General features: G+C 42.0%; 1 protein-coding gene across 1 annotated transcript in view; it reads right to left on the bottom strand.

Moving 5' to 3' along the window:
* FRMPD1 (FERM and PDZ domain containing 1) overlaps positions 1 to 10,601 on the bottom strand; it is a 133,503-nt gene extending 122,902 nt beyond the window's left edge. The window contains exon 1 of the mRNA XM_089913421.1: positions 9,991 to 10,601. The gene's annotated coding sequence lies outside the window, so the exon portion shown is untranslated. The remainder of the gene's footprint in view (positions 1 to 9,990) is intronic.
* Positions 10,602 to 17,056: the final 6,455 nt, after the last annotated feature.

Here is a 17,056-nt window from a genome sequence, read left to right as displayed (position 1 = left end):
TCATGCTGTTCATCTCTGGCTAAAATAACCTTTTCACCCTCCACCCCTTAGTTCCACATGCCAAATCCCATCTTTGATTTGGTACTCAGGTCAGGTGCCCTCTCTTACATAACCACTTCCACGATTGCTATTCCATCTCTGAAGTCCCATAGCTCATTTCCTGTTCACTTGCATTTCTACCTTATGTTAGAATCCTGCTGTAAGTGAGATCTCCAAGAATTCCAGAAATAAAAGTCATCTCTCTGCTCAGGGAATTTTTCCCTTATAGGGAAAAATCTTCCTGGGAAATCAGATTCATTCTGTCTTTCATTTATTTATCCAGTCGTTTAACAAATATTTACTGAGTACCTCTATGTGCCAGGCAATGGGTTACAGGGATGAATAAGACTGACACATCTTCTATCCTTATTCAGCTTCTAGTCTAGTGGGGAAGAGAGGTGCTAAGAAACAATAAATTACAGCTGTGATAAGTGCCGTGTAGGAGAAGTACATAGTACTGTGAGAGTACAGGTGAGGCTTTTCCAGGAAAGTTACATTTAAGTTAAAACCTGAAGATAAGTAGGAGTCAGGCAGGAGAAGAGGAAGAGGTTCTTGAAAAGAGTATGAGTTAAATGATCTCAATAGCCAGTGTCACTGAGCTATGAAAGCCTGATGTCCTCAGTCCCTGGTCCATTACCTTGTATTCAGATCATGCTAGGAACAAATTCACAAATATTCTTCCTTTGACTCCCTGTCTTCTAGCTCCATGCAGACCACCCGCTTTACACTAACAGTCATCACAGTTGCCAAAGCATGTTATGATTTGTTATACTTAAGCTTTCCTACTTATACTTATATCCCCATTAGCCAATTGATCTTGTTTCATGTTAACTTTTCCTAATTTCAGTCTCAAAGGCTAACATTAACTTCATGCTTTAGGAGTTCTTATTGGCAATCTCATATACCACCTGTAAGACACGTAAGTCTTTGCTTTGTTCAGTACTGTAGAGCACTCAGTGCTATGATACCTCAATATACAGTCAGCCCTCTGTATCTAAGGGTTCTGCAGCCACAGATATGGAGGGCAGACTATACTATTTTATACAGACTGTACTGTCCTATCTTATACCAGGAACTCGAGCATTCTCAGATTAGGTATCTGTTGGGGTGGGGTGTGGGGCAGAGGTCCTGGAACTAATCTCCCATGAATACTGAGGGATGACTATATATTCATTGGATGGCTGGATGGATGAATGGATTTTATCTTCCCTCTTACATCTGTGCTAAAAGCACAGTACTTGTCTAGTTTACATTTGGGTTCCTCCAGCACTTAGCATAATGCCCCACATAGGGTAGGTAATCAATCAATAAATTATTTGAAAATAAAAAGTCATCTGGCCTTTCCTTGAACTTTTCCATGGCCAGGAAGAACTCCCTGCTTTTTCAGGCATTGGTTCCATAGTTGAACTGCTCCAGCTGTTGAAGTTCTTCCCACTCTTGGGCTAACGTCTGCCTCCCCATTTGTCCTAGTTATGCCCTCTGGGCCCATGAAGAACAAATCAGCAACTTCTGCCCCACGGCAGCCCTTCTAGTGCTGGAGACAGAGACCAGGTTCCCTGCAATCACAAACAGGACGCCTTTCCAGTGTGAAATCGAGTGCTTTACGATTCTTTGGAGTACTCCTAACATACATCAAAGGAGGACACAACCCTCACAGGTTTGTGTGGTGCTCTGAACCCACACAGAGGCCACTGTGCGAGCAGGTTCTCTCTCCAGGTCAGGAACCCAGACCAGAACTGACCGTGAAAACAATAATTAATGTTTACTTCACAATTAATTATAGTTTACTGGTTAATTCACACAACACCCCTGGGATATAGGTCAGGTTTCTAGTCTATAAATGGTCAAGGGAATGATGCAGAAGACAATTGAGTGCTGGGGTTTCAGGGACCCAAGAGCCCATATCCAGGCTGACCCACCTGCAATCACTGCTGATCTCTCTCCTTGGCAAGAGAATCACTTTGGGTCCAATCTCATTTCACAGCTTGCTGATCTGTGAAATGCTACAAATTCTAGGTTGAGGGGTAAGGTGAGAAGAGCATACAGAGACAGACGTCATTACTCTATGTACTGAAACATGTAAAAAATGTTTCCAAATATAATACCTTACATATAACAGGCCCCAAACTGTGCATATAGGTTTGCTATTATTTAAAATAAGAGAACTGTTAGCTAGAGGCTCAAACATCTATTTGTTACACATAGATTTTATTGTAGCCTGATTTACTCTGAATCCTCTTAGAACTGATACACTTGGGTCACAAAGAGTCTGCTAAAATAATTAAATATATTTAATTTCATTGTATTGTGAATGCACAAGACATTTTCAATGATTCCTTTTGTTAAATAAAGAATCCTTTCCGGGACTTCCCTGGTGGCACAGAGGTTAAGACTCCACTCTCCCAATGCAAGGGGCCCGGGTTCAATCCCTGGTCAAGGAACTAGATCCCACATGCATGCCGCAACTAAGAGTTCACATGCCACAACTAAGGAGTCTGAAAGCCAAAACTAAGGAGCCCCTGAGCCACAACTAAGGAGCACATGTGCCAAAACTAAGAAGCCCATGAGCCACAACTAAGGAGCCTGCCTGCCGCAACTAAGACCCAGCATAACCAAATAAATAAATTAATTAAATAAATATTTAAAAAAAATAAAATAAAGGGTACAACTCAATGGTTTTTTTTTAAAAAAAATAAAGAATCCTTTCCAAATCATTTTATAATTTGAATAAATGCCTTCTTTAAATTGGATTTTCAAGTATGACGTTTCCTCCAAGCAGTGATTCTTAAGCTTTTGGGAGATTTTGATTCCTTTGAGAATCTGATGACCACTACATAGATTCTCCCAGAAGAACACACAGATTCACATATGCACAAAACACTGCATAAAATTCAGGGTGTGCAAACTCAAAGTAAAGATCAGAAAAGAAGCTGGCCCCTCGTGAGGCTTTGTAGCCATTGTAAGGGCTTTGATTTCCACTCTGAGTCAGATGGGAAGCTGCTGGAGGGTTCTGAACTTTCATTTTAACAGGGGCAGTCTGGCTACCTGGAAGAGAATAGACTTGAAGGGGGCGAGGGCAGACGGAGGTCACAGCAGCCATCCAGCTGAGAGAGGACGGTAGTTTGAACCAGGTAGTAGCAGTGGAGGAGTGAGAAGTGGTCAGATTCTGATATAGTTTGAAGGTGCAGCATCAGAATTTGCTAACCAGATGGGATGTGGTGTGTGAGCGAAAAGAGAGGAGTCAAAGACGACTCCCAGGCTTTCGGCCTGAGCATCGTGAAGGCTGGAGTTGCCATCACCTTTGATGAGGAAGGCTGAAGGGGTGGAAGTTTGTTGGAAGAAGGGGAAGGAGAAGACGAATGTTAGCAGCCAAGTTTTGGACACTTTAAACTTGAGATGCCTATTAACTATCCAAACAGAGAGGTTGAGTAGACAGTCGATGTCTGGTCAGAAATTCTAGAGAGAAGTTGGGCTGTAATAATATTCATCTGTAAAATTAGAATAATAATATAATAATGCCTACGTAAGAATACTTATTATTGGGAGTATTAAACAAGACAATGCATGTAAAACTCAGGGCAGGACGTGGCACACAATATGCCATTGATACATTTTAACTATTGTTTTTATTCAAACTTAAATACTCTCAGTATTTCTATCATTACTATAAAGTTATGAGTGTCGTTGCTTCTCAGATTGACAAGTTGTTTCTGATGACATTTCCCGGGCATGATTTGCAAACGAAAACAAGGTTTTGCACAATGGCAGTGCCTTGGGATTGGTTTCTAGCCCCCAGGGTTTAAAATTTGGAAGGCTTCTGCACACATTCAATAATCTTCACAGGTAGGTTATGTCACGTTTCTTAAATGATCAGTGTGTTATTTCATCAACCTAGAATTTACTTCGTTTTGAAGAGGATTTGATGTGAAGAATGAGGCAATTTATCAGAGGAAATTGAGTATCAGCAAGGACCCTGCAGGGAAACATTCCCAGCCCATTCGTGTGGCCCCTGTGACATGAATGTGACATGAAGGAAGCATGAGAATTGACTGACTACCCTGTCTTGACTTCAGTAGCTACAGATATTGTCACTGGTCATAAGCTCATCTGGCTCCTTTAAAGTTGATTCACAAAACCCACAACCCATGTCTTCCTGAAATGGCAAGCTTCTTAGGGGAATTTTCCTTGAGGAAGCACACCCTTGCTATCTCTTATTAATTTATTCAGTGATCTTTAGCTGTTTTATGTTGGGAAGGTGGAAACAAGAGCTGGCATGGTTTTCTAGAAAAATGGTACAGATGAACCGGTTTGCAGGGCAGAAATAGAGACACAGATGTAGAGAACAAACGTATGGACACCAAGGGGGGAAGTGGGGGTGGGGTGGTGGTGGTGGGATGAATTGGGAGATTGGGATTGACATATATACATTAATATGTATAAAATGGATAATAATAACCTGTTGTATAAAAAATAAATAAAATTTAAAAATTAAAAAAGAAAAGAAACAAGAAATAAACACATGTTAAAAAAATTTTTTAAAAAGAGCTGGCATGGTTTTATCACACACTCCCAGATCTCTGAAACAATGAGCTTCTAACATCAAAACCTAAACAATGTCTCATCCTTTTTACGTCTCTTTGAATTTTGACTATAATTTCTTGACCCTGTAATTCCCTTCAATATCTATGACAGGCCTAATGCTCAATAATTGTCTATTTACCTTCCTCCTAGTCTGCATGTGTATCCAAAGGAACGAGGTGATGAAGCCATTCAAACAGTCCAAAAATGCTTCTGTAACAAACAGATGACTAAGGTTGAGTACAGTCACCGGTCTCGTTTGATGGCTTTAGCAATAGCAGCACAACAACACAGACACAGGTAGATGGACCAGTGAGGGGAGAGACAGCAAAGGACACACAAGAAAGGCTCCTTCCCCAAATCCTTGTTTTCCTCCATCTGTAAATGTGGTCAGATAAACTAAAGAGCAGGGCAATGCTCAATTAAATTTCATGAAATACCAATTTCATTCCTTCTCCTTGATTCTTTCGCAAGTTTCTACTAATCACTACAGTCACAGTGACTATGTTTCAAGCAGATCTCCAGGGGTGAGAAAACAACTCTCCTCCCTCCCTTCCCTCGAGAGTCAGAAGATGATACCTCAAGAACTAGGGTCCTATAGAACAGCAGGACATGTGAGAGGCTGACAGGCTCCCCCCTACATCTGTGGTTCCCTACCAGCACCCCACTCCAGCCTCTGTCTGGCTGTGTGCCCCAGAACTCTAGATGGAGGAAAGCTAAAAAATTCAAGAACTGATAACTCTAAATAGAGACAGTCAAGTAGATCTATGGCAAAAACTTAATGAATTTGTACCCTGTGTCTGTTTTTCTATTTTAAAGGAGATTGGTGGTGGTGGGTGTTCTATTAATTTTTAGAGTAAATTTTAGTTTTATATTTTCCAGCCAAGCTAAGGGGGAAAGGATTGACTTTTGTCCATATTCAGGCATGGTGGTAACAGAGGAAAAGGCTATCTAGCAAGAGATGTTTATACTCCAACATCTCTTTCGCTTTAAAACTCAGAACTCAAGCCCACGAGAAAAATGCAGGTGTTTTTTTGTCCTTGGGCAGCATGACTATAAAATTTATCATCCAAACCAGGATACTTTTTAGAGTGAAACAAGGCAATTTAAATAATGCCACCAGTATAACAAGCATAAACTGGGACTATCCAGGCAAACCAGGCATCACCTTCATTGCTCATCACCAAATGAATCCTAGCCTACCAAAATTGCTTCATCACTCAAGAAACTTGACCCCAAAGCCGGTTCCATGGCTAACACAGAGAATAAATGTTCTCTCCTCCCTACTGGGATAAATAGGTCCTAGTGTTATATGAACATAAGAACAGATGTCTTTCTTTTTCTCCTTTCTCTTATCCAGCAATCTCTCTAGCCATTTCAATTGCAGAGTCCTTTCCCAAGTTCTGTCTACCCAGCCTTGCCACCACTTTAGCCCTACATTCTTTTTTTTTTTTTAACATCTTTATTGGAGTATAATTGTTTTACAATGTCGTGTCAGTTTCTGCTGTATAACAAAGTGAATCAGCTATACATATACATATATCTCCATATTTCCACCCTCTTGTGTCTCCCTCCCACCCTCCCTATCCCACCCCTCTAGGTGGTCACAAAGCACCGAGCTGATCTCCCTGTGCTATGCGGCTGCTTCCCACTAGCTATCGATTTTACATCTGGTAGTGTATATATGTCCATGCCACTCTCTCACTTCGTCCCAGCTTACCCTTCCCCCACCCTGTGTCCTCAAGTCCATTCTCTATGTCTGTGTCTTTATTCCTGTCCTGCCACTAGGTTCTTCAGAACCATTTTTTCTTTTTTTAGATTCCATGTATATGTGTTAGCATACGGTATTTGTTTTTCTCTTTCTGACTTACTTCACTCTGAATGACAGTCTCTAGGTCCATCCACCTCACTACAAATAACTCAATTTCGTTGCTTTTTATGGCTGAGTAACATTCCATTGTATATATGTGCCACATCTTCTTTATCCATTCATCTGTCAGTGGGCACTTAGGTTGCTTCCATGTCCTGGCTATTGTAAATAGAGCTGCAATAAACATTTTGGTACATGACTCTTTTTGAATTATGGTTTCCTCAGGGTATATGCCCAGTAGTAGGATTGCTGGGTCATATGGTAGTTCTATTTTTAGTTTTTTAAGGAACCTCCATACTGTTCTCCATAGTGGCTGTATCAATTTACACTCCCACCAGTGGTGCAAGAGGGTTCCCTTTTCTCCACACCCTCTCCAGCATTTATTGTTTGTACTTTTTTTTTTTTTTTTTTTTTTGCGGTACGCGGGCCTCTCACTGCTGGGGCCTCTCCCGTTGCGGAGCACAGGCTCCAGACGCGCAGGCCCAGCGGCCATGCCTTACGGGCCCAGCCGCTCCGTGGCATGCGGGATCCTCCCAGACCGGGGCACGAACCCGTGTCCCCCGCATCGGCAGGCAGACTCTCAACCACTGCGCCACCAGGGAAGCCCTGTTTGTACATTTTTTGATGATGGCCGTTCTGTGTGAGGTGATACCTCATTGTAGTTTTGATTTTCTTTTCTCTAATGATTAGTGATGTTGAGCATCCTTTCATGTGTTTGTTGGCAATCTGTATATCTTCTTTGGAGAAATGTCTATTTAGGTTTTCTGCCCATTTTTGGACTGGGTTGTTTGATTTTTTGATATTGAGCTGCATAAGCTGCTGGTATATTTTGGAGATTAATCCTTTGTCAGTTGCTTTGTTTGCAAATATTTTCTCCCATTCTGAGAGTTGTCTTTTCATCTTGTTTATGGTTTCCTTTGCTGTGCAAAAGCTTTTAAGATTCATTAGGTCCCATTTGTTTATTTTTGTTTTTATTTCCATTTCTGTAGGAGGTGGGTCAAAAAGGATCTTGCTGTGATTTATGTCATGGAGTGTTCTGCCTATGTTTTCCTCTAAGAGTTTTATAGTGTCTGGCCTTACATTTAGGTCTTTAATCCATTTTGAGTTTATTTTTTGTATGGTGTTAGGAAGTGTTCTAATTTCATTCTTTTACATGTAGCTGTCCAGTTTCCCCAGCATCGCTTATTGAAGAGGCTGTCTTTTCTCCATTGTATATTCTTGCCTCCTTTATCAAAGATAAGGTGACCATACGTGTGTGGGTTTATCTCTGGGCTTTCTATCCTGTTCCATTGATCTATATTTCTGTTTTTGTGCCAGTACCATACTGTCTTGATTACTGTAGCTTTGTAGTATTGTCTGAAGTCAGGGAGCCTGATTCCTCCTGCTCAGTTTTTCTGTCTCAAGATTGCTTTGGCTATTCATAGCCCTACATTCTTGATCCAGAAAGTTCGAGAGATCTGAAAGTTATATAACCCATCTCCTGAATCCAGTTAATGGCAGTGAGCTGAATTTTAAAACTCCACAAGAGAGACAATAGAATTGAGAATTAATCTCGTCTGGCCCTACAAAGTAGGACGGGGTCCTAAGGCAATTTCCTGGCTCCTATCAGATAGGTAGCCTTTCCCAGTACTAACACGGAGCTCCTCCAGGGCATGGAATGTGGACAATCCAACTCTGTATCCACAGTGGCCAGTGCCCAGTATAGGGGCTGGTGCAGTGAGTTCCCGTAAATCTATGGAACCAGCAGGCTGCTTCTTCACACCCCCAGCTCTGGGGTCCTGTGTACCCATGGTTTTCCTTCCTGTTTCTGTTCAGTGAGAGGGAATCCTGCCCACGATCCCACATCAGCTGGCTGGACTGGGCTTCTGCTGCCAGCCCCCAGGGACTGGCTAGCATTCTGCTTCTCTCAAGTACTGTGCTGAGTCAAACAGAGCCTCCCACAGACTCCAGGTGGGCACAGGCTGAGTCTGCTTGGTTCCATTAAGTTCAGGAACACTCAACAAAGCCCATTACCTTCCCAGCCCCAGACCGGATGCTGGAGATACAGAATGAGAGTTGTATATGACCTTGAAAGGTTAGAGATGCACCAGGGCACAGGTAGTTAACAGCAACGACTCTGCAGCCCAACTACCTGAGTTTGTATCCTGGCTCTACAGTTACCACCTAATTTTCCTTGGGTGAATATTTAACCTCTGTACCTGAGTTTTCCATTTAGAAAATGGAAATAAGAGAGCCTGCCTCAGAGGGCTGGTGTGAGAACTATTAATAGTATAATTCTGATTATGATCATTATGATTTGGAATCCTGCTTGACACAGAGTAAATACTCAGCAAATTTAATTATTACTATTTTTGTGTTTTGGCTCCTCTTCCTGGAGGCCCATTTCTGCATCTGGCTGGTCCCCTCATTTCTCAGGAGGTGCTTTTCTTTGCTCCTGGCCCACCTCCATTCTGAGAGCTAAAAATGGCACTTCTCCACACCAACATTTGGCTTGTGCTTTGTCCACTAGGATTCAAATCCAAACACCTTCAAGAAGTTAAGCGATTATGCATCTATCTTTTCAGAACCAAAGTGAATCATTACACAAGCATTTTTCTAAGAAGCTGAGGAAACTCTTGGTCAACACAAAGGAAGGACCAGATTTGAAAGGAGTCACCTTGAGCCAGAAGCTCGAGTTCCCGAGCACACCTTGTACTCATGTATTTCCAGTTCTTTCAGGGACAAAGATGGGAGTTTCCATACACCTCTCAGAAATTCTGACACCAGTGAATCATGACCAAAAAGAATATTCCCAGGATTTTTAAAAATCATAATGTTATTTTTTTCTTTATCACCCTAAGTTCTCTGCCAAGTACTAGAGCTAATCAACTAGAAACAGTTGGTTATGAGTATTTATTCAATTAAACACATATATATATATACTTTTCTTTATGCTTCCCAAGGAGTCTTTAATACAATTATCAAAGCCACTACCACCCATTTAAGAATTCAGAATAAACTGGATTTTTTTACTTGGCTAAGGCAAATCTGAATTTCTATGACTTGATGGTTCATAGCCTCAAAAAATCTCAATTCACCCACTTAACAGTTCCGTTCAAAAACACTGCACTGCTGTCATGCCTGCCTCAGCTAAGTTCCAGGTGGTACTCTTTGAGTCATTTCCAACACTTAAACTTTGGATAATTTCAATGCAAAGAAAATGATCAAAATTATTGGTCAATAAACATAAAAACTTTCCCCAAATGTGGCAATTTTACTGTTAAGTGAAAATTAACACTTCTCTGCCACCCACCTACCCCCACTCCAATCCCTGGAAACGCTTCCTTCTGACAGACCTGACTTAGAGCCTTAAGACACAATGGTGAGCTACTGCGCCCCAGAGGTCTCTGCTTCCAGGGTGACCTAAAGCAAATCTCTGTCCTAGCTTGGCTCCCTTTTGCTGAAGACTGCTGAAGGCCTGGAACCGATGGGTCAGTTGCCACATGCTCCTAATACACACTTACCTGCTTCCTTCCAGTGATGTCTGCAGTCTTCACACTGATCACAAAATCCCAGAGCATCGATCCTGGAAGGGATTTTGGAGCCCAGCCAATCCAAGCCCTCATTGACAAGTATGGACACTGGAGCCAAAAAGAGGAAGACACTTGTTCAAGGTCACACAGCTCATTAATGAAAGAGCTGGGACTAGAATTGCTGAATGGGAGATTCATCTCCCTCTGGTGTCATTCTTCTTCCAACCGGTTCCCATGCTCTCTGCCCTAGTTGGCTTTCGTGCACTTGACACACAGTCCACACTCTCCTGAGGTGTGCCAGCAGCCTGTAAGGCTCACCCAGAGTGAACTAACCTAGCTCAGCTGGCCCAGGGCTCTTTACCTACAGAGGAATGAGTGTCATGTGACTCTCTTGGAAACACACACTGTGTTGGGACGCATGCGATGTGCATGTGTATCCATCATTGCATGTCTGCCAAGTCCATCAGGTTGAGAAGCAAGCTGAGCCTACGAGTCATTTATAATGTCTGAGACTTTTAAGTTCCTTTTCCAAGCCTATAATTTCAGGTTACCCTACAACAAAAGCTTTGGTACTGTTCCCCAAAATCAACTTATTTAACAATAAACATAACTTAGGAGATACTTACTGAACAGTTCCCATTTGCTAGGCACTATGCTAGCATCAGAGATTTTAAAATGAGCAAGACATGACTGCTATCCTTTTTAAGTGGCAGGGAAGTACACAATGGCAAGATATTGCGCTAAGTGCTTTGACACCTTGATGGGAGTAGGAACAGGTCATGTAGACACATAGAAGCAGCAGCTAAGCCAGCACAGGAGAGTTAGTGGAGGCTTTTTAAAATTTTATTTATTTTTAATTTATTTCTTCCAATTTTACTAAGATATAATTGACATATAGCACTGTATACATTGAAGGTGAACAGCATAATGATTCGACTTACATACATCATAAAATGATGACCACAATAAGTTTAGTGAACATCCATCATCTCATGTAGACACAAAATTAAAGAAATAGAAAAAATATTTTTTCATTGTGATGAGAACTCAGTATTTACTCTCTTCACAACTTTCCTATATAATGTACAGCAGTGTTAATTATATTTATCATGTTGTATATTCCATCCCTAGTACTTATTTATCTTATAACAGGGAGTTTGTACCTTTTGACTGCCTTCATCCAATTATCCCGCCTCCACACTCCACCTCTGGTAACCACAAATCTAATCTTCTTTTCTATGAGTTTTTTTGTTTGTTTTTGAAGTATAATTGACCTATAAGACTACATTAGTTCCTGTTACACAACATAGTGATTCAATATTTCAAAATGATCACCACAATAAGTGATCTGTTCACATACAAAGACATTACATAATTATTGACTATACCCCCTACTTTGTACATTTATACCTGTGACACATTTATTTTACAAAGGAATTTTGTACCTCTTAATATCCCTCACCTATTTCTCTCCTCTCCCAAACCCCCTCCTCTCTGGAAGCCACAATTTGTTCTCAGTGTCTGTTTTGTTTGTTTTGTTTTTTGGATTCCACATATAAATGAAATCACATGGTATTTGTCTTTTTCTTTCTGACTTATTTCACTTTGCTTAATACCCTCTAGGCCCATTCACATTGTCAGAAATGGCAAGATTTCATTCTTTTTATGGCTGAGTAATATTTCATTGTGTATATATACCACTTCTTTATCCATTCATCTATCAATGGGCACTTAGGTTGCTTCCATATCTTGGATATCGTAAATAATGCTGCAATGAACATAGGAGTGGATATATCTTTTCTAGTGTCTTCATTTTCTTCAGATAAATACCCAGAAGTGGAATTGCTGGGCTGTATGGTAGTTCCATGTTTAATTTTCTGAGGAATCTCCATACTATTTTCCATAGTGGCTGCACCAATTTATATCCCCATCAACAGTGCACAAGGGTTTCCTTTTCTCCATATCCTCACCAACACTTGTTATTTGTTGTCTTTTTGATAATAGCCATTCTTTCAGGTGTGAGGTGATAGCTCACTGTAGTCCTGATTGGCATTTCCCTGATGATTAGTGATGTTGAGCATCTTTTCATATGCCTGTTGGTCATCTGTATGTCTTCTTTGGAAAAATGTCTATCCAGATCTGCCCATTTTTTAATTGGGTTGGTTTTGCGGGGGTGGGAGGGATGTTGAATTGTATGAGTTCTTTGTATATTTTGTATATTAACACCTTATCAGCTATATCATTTGCAAATATCTTCTCCCATTCAGTAGATGGCCTTTTCATTTTGTTGATAATTTCCTTCACTGTGCAAAAGATTTTAGTTTGATGTAGTTCCCTTTTTTTTTTTTTTTTTTTGCTTTTGTTTCCCTTGGCTGAGAAGACATATCCAAAAAAATATTACCGAGACCAATGTCAAAGAGTATACCACCTGTGTTTTCTTCTAGAAGTTTTATGGTTTCAGGTCTTATATTTAAGACTTTAATCCATTCTGAATTTATTTTTGTGCATTGTATGAGAAAGTAATGCAGTTTTATTCTTTTGTAGCTGTCCAGTTTTCCCAACACCATTTATTGAAGATATAGTTGATTTCTAGTCTCATACTGTTGTGGTCGGAAAAGATACTTGATATGATTTCAATCTTCTTAAATTTATTGAGACTTGTTTTGTGGCCTAGCATGTGATCTATCCTGCAGAACATTCCATGTGCACCTAAAAAGAATGTGTATTCTTCTGCTTTTGTATGGAATGTTCTATATATATCTATTGTCTATTTGGTCTAATGTGTTGTTTAAGGCCAGTGTTTCCTTACCGATTTTCTGTCTGGATGATCTGTCCATTGATATAAGTGGGGTGTTAAAGTCCCCTACTATTGTTGTGTCACTATTAACTTCTGCCTTTATGTCTGTTAATATTTGCTTTATGTATTTAGGTGGTCCTATGTTGGGTACATATATATTTACAATTGTATATCTTCTTCTTGGATTGATCCCTTAATCATAATGTAATGTCCTTCTTTGTCTCTTATAACAGTCTTTGTTTTAAATTGTATTTTGTCTGATATAAATATTGTTATCCTGGCTTTCTTTTCACTTCCACTCGCAGTGAATAGCATTTTCCATCCTCTCACTTTTAGTCGTGTGTGTCTTTAGATCTAAAAGCCTCTTGCAGGCAGCAGTAGCATACTCCCCAGAACTCTATGCTCCAGGGGTGCTCCCTCTGTGGGCTGCATGGGCCCTTCTGTCGTGACAGGCTGACTGCTGTTGTGGGGGGTGTCTGTTAGGCATGGCTGGCCCCCAGTCCAGTTTGTTGCCAGGCCCTGCCTGTGCAGTCTGCCAGCTACTGGTGGGTGGGGCCCAGTCATGAGGTGGCTGACTATAGACCCCCGGGGGTCCCAGGGCTAGTGCTGGCCCAATGGTGGGTGGGTCCCATGGGTGGGTGGTTGTAAGGTTGGGGGGTTCCAGATCTAGTGTTAGCCAGCTGGTGGGCAGGGCCAGTTGCTGACATGGCTGGTTGTGAGGTCTGGGGTGTCCTCATTGTGAGGTCTGGTTGTGAGGTCTGGTGTTGGCTCATTGGTAAGTGGAGCTGATTCCCAGGGTGGCTGGCTGAGGAGCCCAAGGTGTCTTGGAGCTGGTGTAGGCCTGCTGGTGGGTAGAACCAGGTCCTGGGGTCTCTGGTTGCATGGCCCTGGGGGTCCCAGAGTTGGGGTCAGCCTGCTGGTGGGCGGGGCCAGAGCCCTGGGGGTCCCGGGGCTGGTGCTGGCCTGCTGGTTGGTAGGCTGGGTCCTGACATGGCAGGCTATCACGCTGCAGGGCTGCAGTGTTCCTGGGGCTGGTGTCCACCCACTGTTGGGTACAGCCAGGTCCTAGGGTCTTTGGCTGAAGGGACCTGGGGGTCCTGGAGTTGATGTTGGCCAGCTGATGGGCAGGGCTGGGTCCCAATGGCTGAGTGTGTGGCCCTGGAAGTCCTGGGGCTAGTGCTGGTGTACTGGTGAGTGGGGCCAGGTCCTGGGCATTTTGGTGTACAGATCTTGGTCCTGAGGTAACTCAGGGCTCAGGGAGTCCTAAGGCAGTGGACCTGCTGATGGGTGGGGCTTTAACCCCTCCCCGCTAGCTGCTTGGCCCGCGGTGTCCCAGTACTTGTTCCTATAGGCTGAAGGGCAGGTCTGGGTCCCGTGCTAATAAGCTAGAGAGAGGATTCCAAAATGGCACTTGCCAGCACCAGTGTCCTTGTGATAGAAAGAGGTAGGGAAAAGAATTTTAATCAGAAAGAAAAGCATGTGCAAAAGACCCAGAACTAAGAGTTTGGTGAGTTCAGGTAACAGCCAGTAGCAGTATGTGCGGATGGAGGTGGGAGATTTGGAGGGAAAAGAGAAGGATAGGGAAAGAGTAAAGAGACACCAGGTGGGGGAAGAAGAAGGGAAAGAGATGAGGTTAGTGAGGAAAATGGGACAAGATCAAGAAAAGGCCTTCTAAACAGGGCCAAAAGCATTTGTACTTTTTCCGAGGGCAACAAAAAATAAAGTATTTTATACAGGAGACTGACATCATAAACATTATATTTGGAAAGATCACACAGACTGTAGGGTGGCAAATGTGCTATCAGGGATACGACAGAAGAAAGAAGACCAGCTGCTGGATGGCCTGAGAAAAAGCAGTGGTGGAAGGTATAGAAAGAATATAATGAATTTCAGAGATATTAAGGAGATAGAATTGATAGAATTTGGTCGTTAAGTAGATATAGAGCCTAAGGAAGAGGGAAGAATCAAGGTTGGCTCCCAGATTTTTGGCTTTGGCAACTGGAGGGACTGTATGGTGGTGTCAATCATTAAGCAACAGAGCATATGAGTTAAGCTCGATTAGAGGGGAAGATAATTGGTTCCACTTTCAACGGTAGAGTGTGAAGTACCCATGGGACAACCAAGGAGACAGTGAAGTCAAGAGGTTGGTTGGATATACAGGTCTTTGTTTCTAGAGAGAAGTATTCGCCACACATATGTGGTGAATTATTAGCTTAAGGATGGCAATTGAAGCCAGATTAAATTGCCCATGAGCCTAGAAGAGAAGAGGGTCCAGGAAAAAACTTTAGATTATGCTACCATTGAGAAGGTGACCCTAGCAAGGTGTGGAAGGAGGATATGGAGCATCCAGAGAGGAAAACCAGAAGAATGTGAAATCTCTTAGGAGGGGAGAGCTTTCCTGAAAGGGTTGTGTGACCAATAGTGTCAAGTGCTGCAGAGTGATGGAGGCCTATTTGGGTCCCTTGGATGTGGCAATAGGGACTTCCCTTAAAGGAGGCAGTTTCAGATAATAGGTGAGGCCAGAAGGCTGATCTGTTCTCGGGCTGCAGAATGAATAGGAGGTGACAGAGTACTGTGGGTATAGGCCATTCGATAAAAACATTTACCATGAATCACAGGCCAGAGATAATTCAAATGGGACAGACAACTGATAATAGATACTGTTGTAGTAAAAAACTACTTGTTCCACTTAGAGCATGACTAAGCCACAATTTTCCTAGTGAAAAATTATTTCTTATGATTAGTAGCAGCTATCATTTATAAAATGCTCACCGTAAGCCAGGCACTTGAAGTACATTATTTTATTTAGCCCTTAACATGACACTCTGCAGTAGATATTAGATGCCTCTGTTACAGACGAAGAAAAAAAAGCCCAGAAAAGTTAAATATCTGGCACAAGGTCTCAAAACAACTTCACAGAGGAGCTGGAATTTAAACGTAACCTTCACTCCAAAGCCTATGCTTTTTCTACTGCAGCCACGCTGCCTCTCCTAAATACTTCCTAGAGCTGCCCTTCACTTCATAGAGCAAAAGCCAGGATATAACATGGATGGTCAGGGAATTCCATCCACCACTGTGAGAGACCTGAGGGAACAGACAGATAACCCAGGCACACACTTCTTGTTCACTGACAATCTCTGAGTAAGGAGTAGAGAGTCTCTGGCTTTGAATCCTATAGGTCTTTGCCAGGGACCCAATATGTTCCCTTTGGTTGTGGGGAGGGGGAAGCGGGGGGTAGGGAGGGGTGGGGATGTAGCGCCAGAGAGCTCAGAGTAAATCAGTCCATCATTGCTAACTAGAAAAGTGAAGGCTGTGGGTAAGGGAAAACTGCAAAGTTTTAAGAGAATTTTTCAAACATTATTTTTATCCTGGAGAAAACAAGTATCAAAGAAGACCCAAGCTGCCTTTACATATTCATGAGGAAGAATGATCAGATTTGCTTTTGACACTCTGGAGGACATTACTGGGACCAGTGAGAATATGGTATGGAGAGGCAGATTTTGGCTCTAACAAGAAGAGCTGCCTATCCAAAGATGAATGGAACTGCCCATTAAAGTAGTGAGCTCTTCATCACTAGAGATGCTCAAGCAGAAGCAGGATGTTAGAGGTGGGGGCCCAGCATCAGAGAAGGCATGGATGGCCTTTCAGGCCATTCCAGACCTGAGATTTTGAGACTCTCTGGAGAAAATGGTTAGGATAAGTTTTCACAGATTAAGGCCTGGCCTTTATTCTCCCCAAATGAATTCTAAGTATTACACATGGGTAGATTGGCATGTTCCTTCACTCACAATTTGTACAAACAACGTATAGCAATTCAACTTTGATATGCAAGAACAAAATGTATTCCTACCTTCAGGAAGCTCTGTGTTTTCTAAGATGAGAAAATATGCTTGTAGGTATCTACTTGTTGGCTTTGATCAGTCAGGTGTGTCATCTTGAAAATGCCGGGGACAGGGTGTGGAGAATGGATATTGGTAGCCTCATCTTTCTTTCCTGCAGGGGTTAAAAATAAGGAGCTCATTTCCAGCTTTTGCAAAGGTCTTCTGATATGGGAAGAGGGCAAATCTAACAAAGGTTGATCTGTGATCACTGAATCAATAAAAGATTCTTTCTTCCCTTCTACCTCTTTCTTTCACTTGATAAATATTAATTGAGCACCTATTATACAACACGCACTGCATATTTATTGATAGGCAAGAAACTATATCCAGCTGTGTATAAGCACATTTCTACGACATACTATGTGTGTTTTTGTGTAAT

This window comes from Delphinapterus leucas, chromosome 6 (assembly GCF_059928025.1).
Source record: "Delphinapterus leucas isolate spDelLeu-1000000601 "Yukka" chromosome 6, BTC_Dleu_Yukka2, whole genome shotgun sequence".
NCBI lineage: Eukaryota > Metazoa > Chordata > Mammalia > Artiodactyla > Monodontidae > Delphinapterus > Delphinapterus leucas.
This window is presented reverse-complemented; position numbering and strand designations above follow the sequence as displayed.